Here is a 16,875-nt window from a genome sequence, read left to right as displayed (position 1 = left end):
GGGCTCGATCCCAGGACCCTGGGATCATGACCTGAGCCGAAGGCAGATGCTTAACGACTGAGCCACCCAGGCGCCCCAAAAGGCTAATAGTCTTAAGATGATTTTCTCTGGACACATTTCTTTGGCTGCCACAAACATGATTTAATCAACTCACTGTAAATAAATGGCTTTCCCTGTTTCACTAACAGATGAACCACTCAGAAACTTACTTTGGTTGTAGCTTCATTTGTATTTTTGTGAAGATTTTTTTAGGATGAGATACTGTTTTAAATTTCCTAATTTTCTAACAAATGGTGTTAGATACGAATATTGTGATAATGAATGCTTAGTTTGGTAATGTCGACGACATACATTGTATTCTTGGCACAGTTAGGTGTTTTTCATAATAGAATTTTTCCATCTAAATCATTAACAAAATAATCCACACTCCACACTGTCCCTTAAATGGGTAATGTTCAAAGTCCGCTTTTGTCTTGTTTTACCATATGGTGATATACTGGTAATTTAAAACTAATAAAATGACAGAATGCACGGTACTTGAACAACTAACTGAGCTGTAACCGCAGCACTGCGATCTGTAGCAGCACAAAGTGGTGAGACCACATGCGATCTCGTTTGCAGCTACTCCACTCTGCTGTTGTGTGAAAGCAGCTAGCTGCAAACGAAGGGACATGGCTGTGTTCCAGTAAAACTACTGATAGATGTTGAAGTTGGAATTTCATAGAATTCTCACACATCCTGAAATACTCCTGATTTTTTTCATCCATTTAAAAGTGTAGGAACAGGGGTGCCTGGGTGGCTCAGTTGTTAAGCGTCTGCCTTTGGCTCAGGTCGTGATCCTGCAGTCCTGGGATCGAGCCCCACATTGGGCTCCCTGCTCAGCGGGAAGCCTGCTTCTCCCTCTCCCACTCCCCCTACTTGTGTTCCCTCTCTCGCTCGCTCTCTCTCTGTCAAATGAATAAATCTTTAAAAATGAATAAATAAATAAATACAGCAGGGGCACCTGGGTGGCTCAGCCGGTTAGGCTTCTGCCTTCGGCTTGGGTCATGGTCCCAGGGTCCTGGGATCTAGCCCCGCATCGGGCTCCCTGCTCTGCGGGAAGCCTGCTTCTCCCTCTCCCACTTCCCCTGCTTGTGTTCCCTCTCTCACTGTGTCTCTCTGTCAAATAAGTAAATAAAATCTTTAAAAATAAATAAAGAAATAAATAAATTAGCTCATGGGTGGTGAAAAAAGAAAAAATAGGTTGGGCTAGATTTGGCCTGTGTGCATCATTTGATGACCCCTGAATGTAGAAGGCCCCGTATTCACCACCCATATTGGAAGTATCTTTCTCTCCAAAGCCACTTTTAGTAATTTCACCAGCCTTGGATTCAGTCTCAGTTCCTGCCGATGCCACAGAAGGGGCTTAGAAGAAACATTGCAAGGTTTTCTGTGGTAAAACACTAAAGGTTTATTTGCCCAGCTGTCATAATCTCCTCAATTCCCAGTAATTTTTTTTTTTTGACGGGAGGTAGCTAAGGTTAAATTCTGTTAGTTTTTTTTTTTTTTAAGGTTTGATTTATTTTTTTGACAGAGAGACAGCGAGAGAGGGAACACAAGTAGGGGGAGTGGGAGAGGGAGAAGCAGGCTTCCCGCCGAGCAGGGAGCCCGATGTGGGGCTCGATCCCAGTGGGACCATGACCTGAGCCGAAGGCCCCTGCTAAACCGACTAAGCCACCCAGGCGCCCCTCCTTTTATTTTTTTTTAAAGATTTTATTTGAGAGCCAGAGAGTGCACGCTGGAGGAGGAGCAGAGGGAGGGGGACAATCAGACTGTGCTGAGTGCGGAGCCTGACTTGAGCTTGATCTCAGGACCCTAAGATCATGACTTGAGCAGAAACTGAGTCAGATGCTTAACTGACTGAACCACCCAGGCACCCCTAAATTTTATTTGGTGGATATTTTGGTTTAATGTGAATAGAAGACAATGCTCTTTTGTTCACTTCTATTGGTCTCTTGCTTTTGATGCTAGGAGCAAATTAGTCTTATACAAGCAAGTTATGCTTGGTGGTTTAAAGGACTAGCTTTGAACTCAGATTCATAGGAACAGGCAAGGTCATCCTTGTGTTTTCCTCATGTTCTTTATCTCAGTAACTAAGATTACTGTGGGTGCCTGAGGTGAGATGAGGAAAAAAAAAATCAAGTCTTTAACCATAGGGGTACAAATACTGTGGTCCTAGAATATTAGTATTTACCTTCTGTTTGGATTTAGTAACTAAGTTGTTACTTAAGGTCTGGTAGTGTTTGGAACATGGGAGTATTCTGAGGTACACTCTGGTCTAAGCCACTCCTGTCCTTTACCTGGATTATTATAGGCAATATCTACTAATTTCTTCTGACCTTGTCCTATTGAAATCTGTTCTACATTCAGCAGCCAAAATGATCCTTCTAAAACATAATTCTGATCATGTTACTTTTCTACTGAAAACTTTCCATTGGCTGCCCACATTACCCAGAAGAAAACCAAAGTCCTTAAATGGCTTGTAAGGCCCTATTTGTTCACCCATGTCTTTGTACCCCTATCTTCCCCCTAGAATATAAGCTCCGGGAATGAAGAGATACTTAAATTGTCAAACCACCATTGCCTAGAATAGTGCCCGGCAATGTGGTAGGTACTTAATAAATTTTTTGTTGAATAAGTGGACAAATTGCGTAGAGGGGAAAAGCTATATTGTTGGCAGTGCCATGGTATCTTGTTAATAATTTGGTATTTGACCAAGGGAGAAGTATGCTTGTGGACTCTCCAGATGACACAGGCAGGACAAGTTGGGGAGGGTGCATATAAAAATGGGTGGCAGGGATGACTGAGGGCTTTAGGTGTCTCCTTATTGTCACAGAATAACAGGGCTAGATCCTCAGATTTGCTTCTTCACCCATTGTTAACAATGGAAGATTGAAGATTTGTTGGGATGATAAAATTCTTGCTGGTGTCCAAGAGGAGGTTACTTAATAGGAAGAAAACATGATGGGGGGGCGCCTGGGTGGCTCAGTCGGTAAATGTCTGCCTTCAGCTCAGGTCATGATCCTAGCGTCCTGGGATCAAGCCCTACATCGGGCTCCCTGCTCTGTGGGAACACTGCTTCTCCCTCTCCAGCTCCCTCTGCTTGTGTTCCCTCTCTCGCTATGTCTCTCTCTGTCAAATAAATAAAATCTTAAAAAACAAAACAAAACATGATGGGGTAGTGAAATGGAAAGGTGTGTGTGTGTTTGCTAGCTATCTGGTTAGAATCTTAAGGATGGGTGTATTAGAATAGTCGTTTCTTTCATTCAGAGCATTGTAGAGTAAGTGGTTCTCAGTCCTGGAGACTTCCCTCCAGCTGACTGATGTGAGCCCCTGCGCCTCTGCAGTTAGAAACAAGAAGTTTTGGCTCATGTAACCTAAGATATGTTCTAAGAATAAGTGGCAAGAATATATGGAAAAATATTTTGCAGGAAAGTTTTTGAAAGTGCTATATTACTATTTATCAGCTAAGTAGATGTGAACACTGTCATTAATTTGGTAAAGGGGCTGACTGAATACTAATGTTATCTGGATAAAATAGTCTTTTTTTAAAAAAATATTTTATTTATTTATTTGACAGAGAGACAGAGAGAGAACACAAGCAGGGGGAGTGGAAGAGGGAGAAGCAGGCTTCCTGTGGAGCAGGGAGCCCAATGCGGGGCTAGATCCCAGGACCCTGGGATCATGACCTGAGCTGAAGGCAGACACTTAACTACTGAGCCACCCAGGCGCCCCTTGATAAAATAGTCTTGTTAGTTTTTTTTTTTTAAAGATTTTTTTTATTCATTTGAGACACAGAGATACAGAGAGAGAGAGAGAGAAAGCATGAGCAGGGAGAGAGGCAGAGGCAGAGGGAGAAGCAGGCTCCTCGCTGAGCCAGAAGCCTGATGTGGGGCTCGATCCCAGGACCCTGGGATCATGACCTGAGCTGAAGGCAGATGCTTAACCATCTGAGCCACCCAGGCACCCCAGTCTTGTTAGTTTTAAGAGTAGGGTTTTTTTTTAAATTTTATTAATTTTATTTATTTTTATTATTATTATTTTTTAAAGATTTTGTTTATTTGACACAGAGGCACAGCGAGAGAGGGAACACAAGCAGGGGGAGTGGGAGAGGGAGAAGCAGGCTTCCCGCCGAGCAGGGAGTCCGGTGCGGGGCTCGATCCCAGGACCGTGGAATCATGATCTGAGCTGAAGGCAGATGCTTAACGACTGAGCCACCCAGGCGCCCCTAAGAGTAGGTTTTTATTGCCTCTTCCTAGTGTTAATTACCTGATTGCCTTTGGTATAGGTCAAGATTTTATTGCTTGGGTTTTCAGTTTACTCAGCAAACATGTATCACTGTTTAGGTATACAGAGTTTGCAGTCCTTTGAGGGAAATTGACATTAATGGATATAATGAGATGAGCGTAAGGAGAGACATGTCTAGGGTAACACCAAGAAGCAGTACCGAACTCAGCCTGTGTGCACCAGGGACGGCTTGCTGGGGGAGGAGGTGTTTAGGCTGAGGGTTCACATGTACCAAGAGACCATAGCTTAAGCAAATATATTCCTTTCTTTTCCTGGCTGGGTAGGCAGGGTTCAGCTATGTGCAAACCACAGATTTCAGAGAAAGCTAAGGTGGGTATCTTTAATTGAGTGAATGCTGAATAAATAAGTGAAAAAGCAATATGGATGAATGGTAAGCTTTAATAAGCTAGGAGTAAGGACATTACATACTTGCTGATCTTGGAACTTTGTTTTCCTATTTGTTTTGGATAATACTACATAGCTTTGATGTATGGCTGTGTTAGTAATGTTTAGATCTGAGAATATTTAAATAACTGGATCAAAATCTGGGCTGGACTTGTGCTTTGAGGGATGAGGATGGGAAGTTGTTTTAATTTGAAATGTGTTAAATTCAGTTCGGCATACCTCAGTTACATTTTTCTGTTTCAAGTATCTGATTCTTCTGAAGTAATTGTCCAGGTTAAATTATGGAATTCGTGAATTAGTCTTGCATAATGCAAACCGTAGCACCTGAAATATTGCCAGTGAGAGTATCAGGTTTTAAGAGGAAGGTTTTAGTTGCCGTTCTGCAGCCTTACTGTATGTACGGGGTTGGATGGATAAAAACGTGTGTGAGACAGAAGACCCTCAGGCAAGTATGCTTTGAGAGAGAAGCCTGTGTCCACCTGGAGTAAAGTTGAGGGTTAAAGTAGAGTTTTTGCTTAGAGATTTCAAGCATCTGTATTTCACGATACAATCTGCAAGGTTTGGGTAGTTGTCTTAACCCTGCTTGTTTCCTCTCTTTCCAGAATTGTATCCTGACTTTGTAAATTGGAGAAGACCGTGACACTGCCAGTGTTCTTTTGCGGGTAGTGTCTGTTTGGGATCCCGTGCAAGTTGAATCATTGTTCAAATAAGGTAAATGCATGGTGCTAAAAGGAACTAATAGTAACTTCATTGGCTTATAAAACCAGCCTTATGTTAAGAGTTGCTTATCTAGAAGATTCCTTAATAGAAGTTCTGGGTTCTTATTAAGCAGTGTTTATTTTTCAGCTTAATAAACAAACAAGATGATAAAGTAGCTCTGCTCTCTCTGATTCTATTGTAAGTTGTAGAATCAACAGTTAACCTTTTTTATTTTAACTAACTTAATAACATGTTTATCCATTAGGAAGTATTGAAAGATCATCCATAAACTTGACATATATATAATCATTGTTAATATTTTGGTGAATAGTCTCTTTTCATGCATGTGTTACTTGGATATGTGGTGTGTGTTTAATCAAAATCTGGGCTGGACTTTCTTGTCTCACCTGGTTCTTGTTAACATTCCCCATTTGCATTTTTAAGTGACTCATGGCATTTCATCATGGATATGCCATGTAATTTAAAATTATCTTACTGGTTCTTTTTTGGTAGACATTTAGGCTCTTCTGCATTTTTCCCTGTCTGATAACTATGTGATAGACGTGAATACACTTACGTATACATTTGATTTTCCCTCAGTATATTTTCTTAACTTTAAAAAGCATTTTATATATTTATTGTATTTTTTTGTCTTAATACATGTGTAAAAATCCTTCCTAGTTTCTAGAAGCAATCATTGCCAACTCTGTTTCTTTTGCTATTGCTTCTACATAATAAGCTTATTTTGCTACTTAGTGATTTTCTGGTTTTTGGTATTTGTTAATTTCCCACCTTGGATGGTAGTGGTTTCTGGTAGAATTCCTGACCACCTCACACATTCACATTTATTGTCACTCTGTTATAATGTAATTTTGGTTAGAGCAGTATTCATTGTAGGAGGTTTATGGTTGTGTATAACTTACAGCCAAATCATTTTACATGCTATGGTTAATTTCCTGTTTTGCATATCTTTTTATTTTCTGTTGTTAGTATCTTTTTTTTGGTCTGTTTTGCTTAATTTCTATTTCTCATCAGTAATTAATCTTTAAACTCTACCCAGAAGTGTAAATCTTCCTCAATATTTTATTTTTTATTTTATTTATTTATTTTTAAAGATTTTATTTACTTGACAGAGATAGCGAGAGAAGGAACAGAAGCATGGGGGAGCTGGAGAGGGAGAAGCAGGTTCCCTGCTGAGTAGGGAGCCCAGCCACCCAGGCTCCCCACTTCTCAATATTTTAAACATTTTAGCCATATTACAAGTTTTATCTTTCTGGAGATACCTTCTGATCTCCATTTTGGATGTTCTCTAGGTAGCTGCCCAGCTGTCATGCTTGCTATCTCAACATCATCATCCTCATGACTTTTCCTATGTCTCTTGTGCTGGATCCCATTATCTTTTTCCCATATCCTTTCCTTCTTGATTGAATCTCTTGTTTTGGAAGAGTACCTTTCTCCATTGGCTTCTTGAGAAAAGGGTACACAGGTGGTAAATTGTTTATGTCTAAAAATGCCTTTATTCTACTTTCATGTTGATTTTTAGTTTGGCTGGGTATAGAAGTCTAGTTTGGAGATAGTTTTCCTTCAGAATTTTGAAGATACTGCTCTATTGCCCTTTGGCTTTCACTGTTCATGAGATGTCAGTTACCTTTGACCTATGAAACTTTAGAACTTCTCTTTCCCAGCATTCTGAAATTTTATAATGATGTTTTTCGTCTGGCTCTTTTCATCTAATGTGCTGGTAACTTAATGGACTGAAAGTTAATGTCCCTCAGTTCTGGGAAATTTTCTGGAATTATGTCCTTGATTTTTCTCCCCTTTATTTTCTCTATTCTTTTTGTGGAATTGTTAATTGGATTTTGAATCTTTTGAACTGATCCTGTAAATTTAAAATCTTTTTTTCTGTTGTTTCCATCTCTGTTTACTTTGTGGGAGATTTCTTTGATTGCATTTTTTTTTTAAAGGTTTTATTTATTTATTTGACAGAGAGAGAGACAGCGAGAGAGGGAACACAAGCAGGAGGAGTGGGAGCGGGAGAAGCAGGCTTCCCGCTGAGCTGGGAGCCTGATGTGGGGCTTGATCCCAGGACTCTTAATGACTGAGCCACCCAGGCGCCCCCCTTGATTGCATTTTCTAGACTGTTGTTTTTTTCCACTTACGTTCATACAATATTTATTTTTCATATTCATCAACTTTTTTTTTTTAAGATTTTATTTATTTATTTGAGAGAGAGAGGGAAAGCACAGAGGAAAAGTTGAGAGGGAGAAGCAGACTCCCTACTGAGCAGAGGGCCTGATGTGGGACTTGATCCTAGGACCCTGGGATCATGACCTGAGCTGAAAGCAGATGCTTAACCGACTGAGCCACCTAGGCACCCCATCAACTTTTTTAAGTAATCTCCACCCAGCATGGGGCTCGAACTCATGACTCCCAAGATCAAGAGTCACATGCTCTACTGACTGAGCCAGCCAGGTGCCCCCATGTTCATCAACATTTTTATTTACTCCATTCTTCATATAACTCTGAACAGCCGCAGTCCCTATAAGAATATAGTTATGCTCTTCATATGTATGCAGAAACTTGTGCCTTCTATGGCTGCCAGGACAAACTGGCAGTACTTAAGTTTTCTTCCAATTGCTGTAGATTACAAAGCCCTTCCTTCCCACCTCTCATGAAGGCTTTTCAATTTACTGACATCATGGATGATAAGATTTATTATTTATGTTATTATGATAAGAACATTTAAGATGAGATCTGTCCTCTTAACAAATTTTTAAGTGTATATAATTGTTGACTATAGATAGAGCATTGTACAACAGATCTCTAAAGCTTATTCGTCTTATTTAACTGAAACTTGATGCACTTGATTAATAACTGCCCATTTCTGCCTACTTCCAGCCCCGTGACAACCACCATTCCACTCTGAATCTATGACTCTGTGAGATTGATGCCTCATAGAAGTGGATCATACAGTATTTGCCTTTTTGTGACTGGCTTATTTCACTTAGCATCAGGTCTTCCAGGTTCATTAGTGTTGTTGCATGTTACAGAATTCTTCTTTTTTTAAGGCTGAATAGTAGTCCATTGTATGTATATTCCACATTTTCTTTATCCATTCTTCTGTTGATGGACATTGAGGTTCTTTCCACATCTTGGCTATTGTGAATAGTGCTGCAATGAACATGGGAGTTCTAGTATCTCTTTTGGATAAATACCCAGAAGTGGAATTGCTGGATATGTATTCTTATATTTTTAATTTTCAGGAGCTCCCTTTTGTTCTGTGAAGCAGAGAGGTGAAATAGTATAGTATTTAAGATTGTGGATAGTTTCCTCATGTGTAAAATGAGAGTAATAATAGTGTGAAAAATAAAAATAAAAAAATAGTGTATGTCTCATGGCAGTGTTGTAACAAGTGAATTAATTATGTGAAGCATTTGGAGAAGTGTCTGGTATTACTTTATTATTCTGTTCCTGTCCTTTTATGATGGATACAATATCTTTTATCTCTGAGAAAACTAATAAATAGGCTTACCCAGACCTATCAGATAGACACTAATATTTTCTTTTTCAGTGGTTTTTAAATATTTTTTTAATATATCAGGAATTTTATTTTTGTTTATGGTAAGAAGAAGGAATCTAACTTTTTGTGCCAAGTTGTTAATTGGTTGTCCTGACTACTCATTTATCCTTTTACCTAGTGATTTGAAAAGCCACCTTTGGGGGCGCCTGGGTGGCTCAGTTGGTTAAGTGTCTTGACTCTTGGATTCAGCTCAGGTCATGATTTCATGGGTCGTCAGATTCCGGGCTCAGCGGGGAGTCTGCTTGAAGATTCTCTCCCTCTGCTCCCCCCAACCCACATTCTCTCTCTTCTCTCAAATAAATAAATAATTTTTTTTTTTTTTTAAGATTTTACTTATTTATTTGAGAGACAGAGAGCAGGGAGTGAGGGGGCAGAGGGAGAAGCAGGCTCCCTGCTGAGCAGGGAGCCCAATGCAGGGCTCAATCCTAGGACCCTGGGATCATGACCTGAGCCGTAGGCAGATGCTTAAACCGACTGAGCCACTCAGGCACCCCTAAATAAATAAATCTTAATAAAAGAAAGAAAGAAAGGAAAAGCCACCTTTGTAAAGTGTGTCTTACAGGGTATGTTTCTTTTGGGGGAGGTAATATTTCTTTTTTTCTTCTTTAAAAATATTTATTTGTCAGAGAGAGAGGGTGAGAGTGAGCGTGCGCAGCATGAGCACAAGCAGAGGGAGCAGCAAGCAGAGGGAGAAACGGACTCCCCACTGAGCACGGAGCCGGATGCGGGACTCGATCCGAGGACTCTGGGATAATGACTGAGCCGAAGGCAGATGCTTAACCGACTGAGCCACCCAGGCGCCCCCCCGGGGGGGTATTTCTAAACTTTATATTTTGTTCCATTTATTTCTCAAATCTTGTACTAATACTCAATGTTTTTATTGTAGCCTTACTTCATCTTTTACTTAGTGATGCAAGCCTTTCTTTCCTCTCCACCCTCAGGAAACAAAATATAATTATATCCATACTTCATATTTTCATCCATAGAGAAATATGTCAGTTCTTCAAGAGATTTAAGTATTGGTAATTAGAAAATAAAATACTAGAAGGATATGTACGTAGGAAATGACTTGCGTAATTTTTTAAATAAGCATACTGGATTTTAACCTCTTTTTTTTTTTTTTTTTTTTTTTAAGATTTTATTTGACAGAGAGACAGAGAGAGAACACAAGCAGGGGGAGTGGGAGAGGGAGAAGCAGGCTCCCTGCAGAGCAGGGAGCCCGATGCGGGGCTCGATCCCAGGACCCTGGGATCATGACCTGAGCCGAAGGCAGACTCTTAACGGCTGAGCCACCCAGGCACCCCTGGGTTTTAACCTCTTAAGATTCTTATCTTTGTCTTTCAAGGCTGCTTTTGATTTTTTTGCTTAAGTCAGCAGACGCTTGAGTCCTTGACTGTGCCTGCTGTATGTGCTGGGGATACCAGCAGTGAGCAAGACAGATAGGACTTATGTTCTTGGGGAGCTTACTTTTCTAGTTTGGGGAGGCAGATAAGATAATTTCAGTTTTTCCTAAGTGTTAGGAATGAAATAAGACTACCAGATAACTGGGGTAGGGGGGAGCATTGAGGTTTCATTAGATAATACACTACAGGAAGTCCTTTTCAAGTAGCTGAGATTAGCAGGATGGGAAAGGAGCCAGCCATGCTTGGGACTGCAGAAGAGTGTATTTGGAGACAATGGCAAGTGGAAAGGTGCTGAGACCATAAATGCCCGCCTTGTTTGAGGAACAGAAAGGCCATTGTGGCTCGGAGAGAGTGGTTTGAGATGGTGTTGGACAAGTAGGCAAGGGCCACATCACTTCGTATTTTGAAGCTGTGGCAAGCCAGATCTTTCCTATATAAACCTGATGAATTCAGCTTTGTTCCTTTATTAAGGAATATATATAAGATGTTCTAGGAGATAAATAGATCTATTTCTTTTTATTTTATTTGACTTACTTTTTTTTTTTTTTAAGATTTTATTTGTCCGAGAGAAAGAGGCACAAGCAGGGGGAGCGGTAGGCAGAGGGAGAAGCAGGCTCCCCGCTGAGCAAGGAGCCCGATGGGGAACTCCATCCTAGGGGCCTGAGATCAGGAGCCTGATCCTTGGGTCAGGAAGCTGACCCAAGCCGAAGGCAGACAAGCGCTTAACTAACTGAGCCACCCAGGCGCTGATAGACTTTCCGTAGGTGGTTTATATGCTGTTCCTGAAGGAAAGCCCAGAGAGAGGAGCTGCATTGCTCACATATATCTGAACTAAGTTCTGGTTGGGTGTTTTGATATAACTGGAGTTGGGGTAGTTGTCTTGTCTTTAAACGTAGATAGTTTTGAATAGTGCCTTCTTTTTGGTTTCTATTGTAGACTCAGGATAGAATCCAACATGATAGCAGATCTTGAAATCATTTTTGGTTTCTTACATAGAGTTGTGTGTTTAAGACATTTCTCTTTTTTTCCCCTCAATATATCTGGTGAAGTGCAGATACAAATGGAAAGCCATTAGGTGGTTAGATCAACAGGAAAATCTTAGTGGATAGAAACTATAAATTGTAAAAATAAAAGATGAATTTTTTTTTTTTTTTTTTTAAGATTTTATTTATCTGAGAGAGAGAGTCTGAGAGAGAGCATGAGAGGGGGGAGGGTCGGGAGGGTCAGAGGGAAAAGCAGACTCCCCGCCGAGCAGGGAGCCCGATGCGGGACTCGATCCAGGGACTCCAGGATCATGACCTGAGCCGAAGGCAGTCGCTTAACCAACTGAGCCACCCAGGTGCCCAAATAAAAGATGAATTTAAAAGTGACTAAATAGGGGCTCCTGGCTGGCTCAGTCAGTAGAGCGTGCCACTCTTGATCTTGGGGTTGTGAGTTTGAGTCCCATGTTTGGTGTAGAGATTACTTAAAAAAAATGAATAAATAAAGGTGACCAAATAATAATATTGGATCAGATTTAAAACTTGAGCATTCAAAAAGACATAATTATCATTGTTGTCCTTTAGGACAGCACTGTCCAAGAGAAGTCCAGTCTGAGCCATATGTAATTTTGGATTTTCTAGCAGCCACATTACAAAAGAAAGCAAATGAGATTAATTTTAATGACATATTTTATAATATATCCAACATATTCTCATTTCAATGTGTAATTAATATAAAAAATAGTTTAGGGGCGCCTGGGTGGCTCAGTCAGTTGGGCCTCTGCCTTCGGCTCGGGTCGTGATCCCAGGGTCCTGGGATCGGGCCCCGTATCAGGCTCCCTGTTCGGCGGGAAGCCTGCTTCTCCTTCTCCCTCTCCCACTCCCCCTGCTTGTGTTCCCTCTCTCCCTGTCTCTCTCTCTGTCAAATAAATCAATGGAATCTTTAAAAAAAAAAAAGTTTACATTTTGATTTTTGTACTAAGTCTCTGAAATCCTGTGTTTATTTTCTACCTACGGCTCATCTCGGTCCAGACCAGTAGCATTTCAGGTGCTTGGTAGCCATTTGTCTATTGGACAGTGCAGTCTGAGGGCTCATGCATCTGAAGGAACAGAAAAATTAATATGATTTAGTTATTGAATGATAACACTCCCATCTTCCAAATATAATTTAAAGCAGTGAAAGAATAACATATAATGAAATAAACTTAAACATACACTTATTTTTTTTTCCCTGTAAACTTTTATGTGATAGACTTGTTTGGAGAAGATGATTTGGTCCTAAAAAGATCAATGTCTATAAAAGATGTCAAACAACTTATTTCTCCTAATAGAGTTATAAAATAGAACTCTGTGTAAATAGTGGCTGTCTGTGCATCAGGGGTGGGGTGATAACTTGATGAAGGAAGATCACAGTCCTACTCCTTGGAATCTGCAAACATGTTCATGTGCCACTGGTTCTGAATTCCTTTCCAGGTTTCCTCAGTAAGAATCTTTGATAAATGGACTTCTTTTAAAACTCTAAAGGTGATTGCAGTACGCACCACTGGTTCAGCCCAAGGTATTAGTAATAATTTCGTTTTAAAAAATAGTTGAGTGCCATAGTTGGCTGTTTAGTTTTTAAATAGGTTTACTATAATGAGAGCTGGAAGGAGGCCATAGGTCATTAGTTAACATAGGCTATAGTGTCTTTATTAAGTTAGAAGAGCTGAGAATTCCTCTAAAAAATAAAAAGATACTCCCCAGTGGTAACACATACTCATTTAAAACTGGAACTAAAATTGCTGTTACCCACCCTAGGGATAGAGGAGAACAGCCTCTGGGGTGAATTGAAGATTATTTAAGCTGCTGACTATGCTATGCTGTTCATTCTGTTTCTCTAATGATGAGAGATTAATTGCATAGATGATCCTGAGCTTAGTAGACCCTGACTGAGTAAATTCTCAAGAGAAGATGCCGCAAGTTGCCTACACTGGGGATATTGTGATGAACAAGTTCCAAATGAATGGTCCCTCAACTTGCTGCTGCTGTTCCCTGCTAACACCTAGCAGCAAAGGGATTTGTTCTCCAAAGGTCATGACCTTAGGATGTGACCTTTTCTTGCTTCTGTATACCTCTCAGTGCAACACATGCTGATTTAGCTAATAAAGGTATAAAACACTGTATTCTATAATAGCAAGAAAATAGAATTCAGTGGTGAAATCTCTTTGCTCATAGGCTCCTCAGTATCTCCCTCTCACCACTCTGAGGTTGTAGCTAAATATAGCTTGTGGCATGAACTTACCTGTTATATGCCAGGCAGTTTATGTGCACTTACTTAGTTCACGTGGTGGTTTTGTGAGTGGTAGGTCACTTTTGGAAGTTTGGGAAAGTAGCTTACCCAGCTAATGAGTGCAGGAGCCAAGAACCTAGTTCTTTTTCAGTGCCAAAGCCACTACTCACTGCAAAATCTGGTCCGGTATTAGAAAGTGACTCTCAGGGGCGGCTGGGTGGCTCAGTTGGTTGGGCATCTGCCTTTGGCTCAGGTCATGATCCTGGAGTCCCGGGGTCGAGCCCCACATCGGGCTCCCTTCTCAGTGGGGAGTCTGCTGCTCCCTCTGCCCCTTACCCTGCTTGTGTTCTTACTCTTTCTCTGGAATGAATAAATAAAATCTTAAAAAAAAAAAAAAAGAAAGTGACTCTCAGGGTTCTGTCCACCTGAAACAGGGCATTTTATTTTTAAAGACTTTTTAAACATTTTTTTAATTTTTATTTATTTTTTTAAAGATTTTATTTATTTATTTGACAGAGACACAGCGAGAGAGGGAACACAAGCAGGGGGAGTGGGAGAGGGAGAAGCAGGCTTCCTGCGGAGCAGGGAGCCCGATGCGGGGCTCGATCCCAGGACTCTGGGATTGTGACCTGAGCCGAAGGCAGACGCTTAACGACCGAGCCACCCAGGCGCCCCTATTTTTTATTTTTAAGTAATCTCTACCCCCAACGTGGGGCTGAAACTCATCACCCTGAGATTAAGAGTCACACGCTCCACTGACTGAGCCAGCCAGGCGCTCGGAGACAGGGCATTTTAGATTGATAACTTACTTCAGCATATTCCCTCACTTACAGCCACCTTTATGCCCATCCCGAAGTAACCTTGAGTTGTGAAGAACACTGACTGAACCTGGATGCCAGTCCTCACTTGGTTGCTCGCTGTGTGCCGTGACTGCTATGGCTGCCCTTGGCCCTGAGCAGGATTGCCCAGCCATCTGTCTGCTTTGGTCTTCATATCTGTGGGAGGTGGACAGCAAATCCCCCTGCCTTTTTGTTTAATACACTTTTTTGAGAACAGGTTAACACACCACTGCAAGGATGGTACTGAATCCCTGTGTTAGTTTGATAGGGCTGCTGGGAGAAAGTACCCACTGGGTGCCTTCAACAAGAGCAGTTTCTTGTCTCACAGATCTGGAGGCTCAAAGGTAAAAAATCAAGTTGTTGGCAGGGTTGGTTCCTTGGCATATGGATTGCTCTCTTCTTCCTGTGTCTCTCCATATTGTCTTTCCTCCACATATCCCTATGTCCAGATGTCTTCTTTTGTAAGGATAGCCAGCCCTGTATCTCTGTAGAGATCCTATCTCCAAATGAGGTCACATTCTGGGGTACTTGACATTAGGACCTCAACATATACATTTTGGGGGGGGGGGGAGACAGTTTAACCCATAATAGTTCCTATATTCCCCATGCCTAATTTTCCCCGTTACTAACACCGTACATCAGTATGGTACATTTGGCAGAATTAATGAAACAGTACTGATACATTATTGTTAACTAAAGCGTTCTCTCTGTTTCAACACATGAGAAAACTTCAGTTCAAAGAGAGACTAGGAAAAGATCCCAAAAGTAGTGACCTCCTTTCTGACTACTCTGGTCCATGCAAGAGAAAACTCCCAAAGTCACATTATGAACCTGAAGAGATAATGAAAGATACCTTTCTGTGTGTAATTACAACAGGACAGGGAACTTGTCTGTCTTGTTTGCTGCATCCAGCATAATGTGTAGCATGGGAGTTAGTGTTCAGTAGATTCTCATAGCATGAACAGAAGCATGCTCTTGGTTCTTGCTGGACCATGGTATTTTTGGAGAATATACTCCTATCAGTCTTTCTAAAGTAACTGTAGGCATACCTACCTTTTATTGTGCTTCACTTTATTGCACTTTGTAGGTACTGTGTTTTTTGGTTTTGTTATATTTTTACAAATTGAATGCTGGTGGCGACCCTGCATTGTGCAAGTCTGTTGGTGCATGTTTGCAGCAGTTTTGCTCACTTCGTGTCTCTATCACATTTTGGTGATTTCTTGCAGTATTTAAAACTTTTTAGGGCGCCTGGGTGGCTCAGTCGTTAAGCGTCTGCCTTCGGCTCAGGTCATGATCCCAGGGTCCTGGGATCAAGTCCCACATCAGGCTTCCCGCTCTGCGGGAAGCCTGCTTCTCCCTCTCCCACTCCCCCTGCTTGTGTTCCTGCTCTCGCTCTTAATAGACTAAAGTACAGTGTAAACATAAGTTTTAAACTAAAAAATTCATTTGACTTGCTTTATTGCTGTGTTCTGGAACCAAATCTGCAATATCTCCAATGTGTGCCTGTATAGAGATTGTGAAATTTGTGTTAATGAGAGAGCAAAACTTTTTTAAAAAGAGAAATGATTGTATATTTGCCTTACCATTAAACATCTCTAATGCAGTGTCCTATTTGTTTGTAAAGCCCAACTCACTACCATCCTGAAACCTTAGAAGCTGTATGTCCAGCATTAGAATAAACGAATCTACAGAGATTATTACTTTCTTAAAGTTTTCCAGGACTCCTCTCTTACTCCAGTTCACTTCCTTTTCTCTGACATTATTAGATAAACCATAGACTGTACTTAACTACACAGGGTGCTGGCAAATGAAGTTGTTTACCACTTGTTATTCCTTCAGAATACCTCTAAGAGGCATACTTACAATAAAAGAAATTGAGAAATTGGTGTGTAAAATTTTTTGCATGCGTTTTATTTTACCAGCTTCTTTCAAGCTGGTGACTTGAGACCTAGTTGATTATTTGTGTGCATTTTTCAGAGTTTCCAGGCACTGACTGATTTTGAAATTATGTTTCTTCCTGTGAATGTTACATAATATCCCACCAGTTAAGACTCCCATATGTTTTAATTTCTGATTGAGGGAGAAATAGTTTGATTAAAAGAGTGAAGAAAGGTGTTTCCCAGCAAAGATTTATTGTTGGGATCCTAGTATTTTCTCTATTGTCAAAGGAGGCAAGTAAGCAAGCTTTATGGAACTCTGATTGCTGTGTGGAAATCAGGCTTGAAATAATTAGTGCCTTTCTGCCGGTTGTATTCTGTGGATAGGGAAAATACGTATCACTGAATTTTTCCTACCTTTCCAAGTATTCAGAAGTAATATGGTCCTGGGGCGCTGGCTGGCTCAGTTGGTGGTGTGCGTGACTCTTGATCTCAGG

The 16,875-nt window shown here is 40.8% G+C and overlaps 1 protein-coding gene across 3 annotated transcripts in view; it reads left to right on the top strand.

The window, feature by feature from the left end:
• THRAP3 (thyroid hormone receptor associated protein 3) overlaps nucleotides 1-16,875 on the top strand; it is a 73,670-nt gene that overhangs the window by 22,054 nt on the left and 34,741 nt on the right. For all 3 annotated transcript variants that reach the window (XM_035019095.1, XM_035019093.1, XM_035019094.1), the window contains exon 2: nucleotides 5,334-5,442. The gene's annotated coding sequence lies outside the window, so the exon portion shown is untranslated. The remainder of the gene's footprint in view (nucleotides 1-5,333; nucleotides 5,443-16,875) is intronic.

The sequence above is a fragment of the Mirounga leonina genome, unplaced genomic scaffold, assembly GCF_011800145.1.
Source record: "Mirounga leonina isolate KUSES-001 unplaced genomic scaffold, KU_Mleo_1.0 Mir_173, whole genome shotgun sequence".
Lineage (NCBI taxonomy): Eukaryota > Metazoa > Chordata > Mammalia > Carnivora > Phocidae > Mirounga > Mirounga leonina.
Note: the sequence above shows the minus strand (reverse complement) of the source record. Positions and strands in the feature narration are given on the sequence as shown.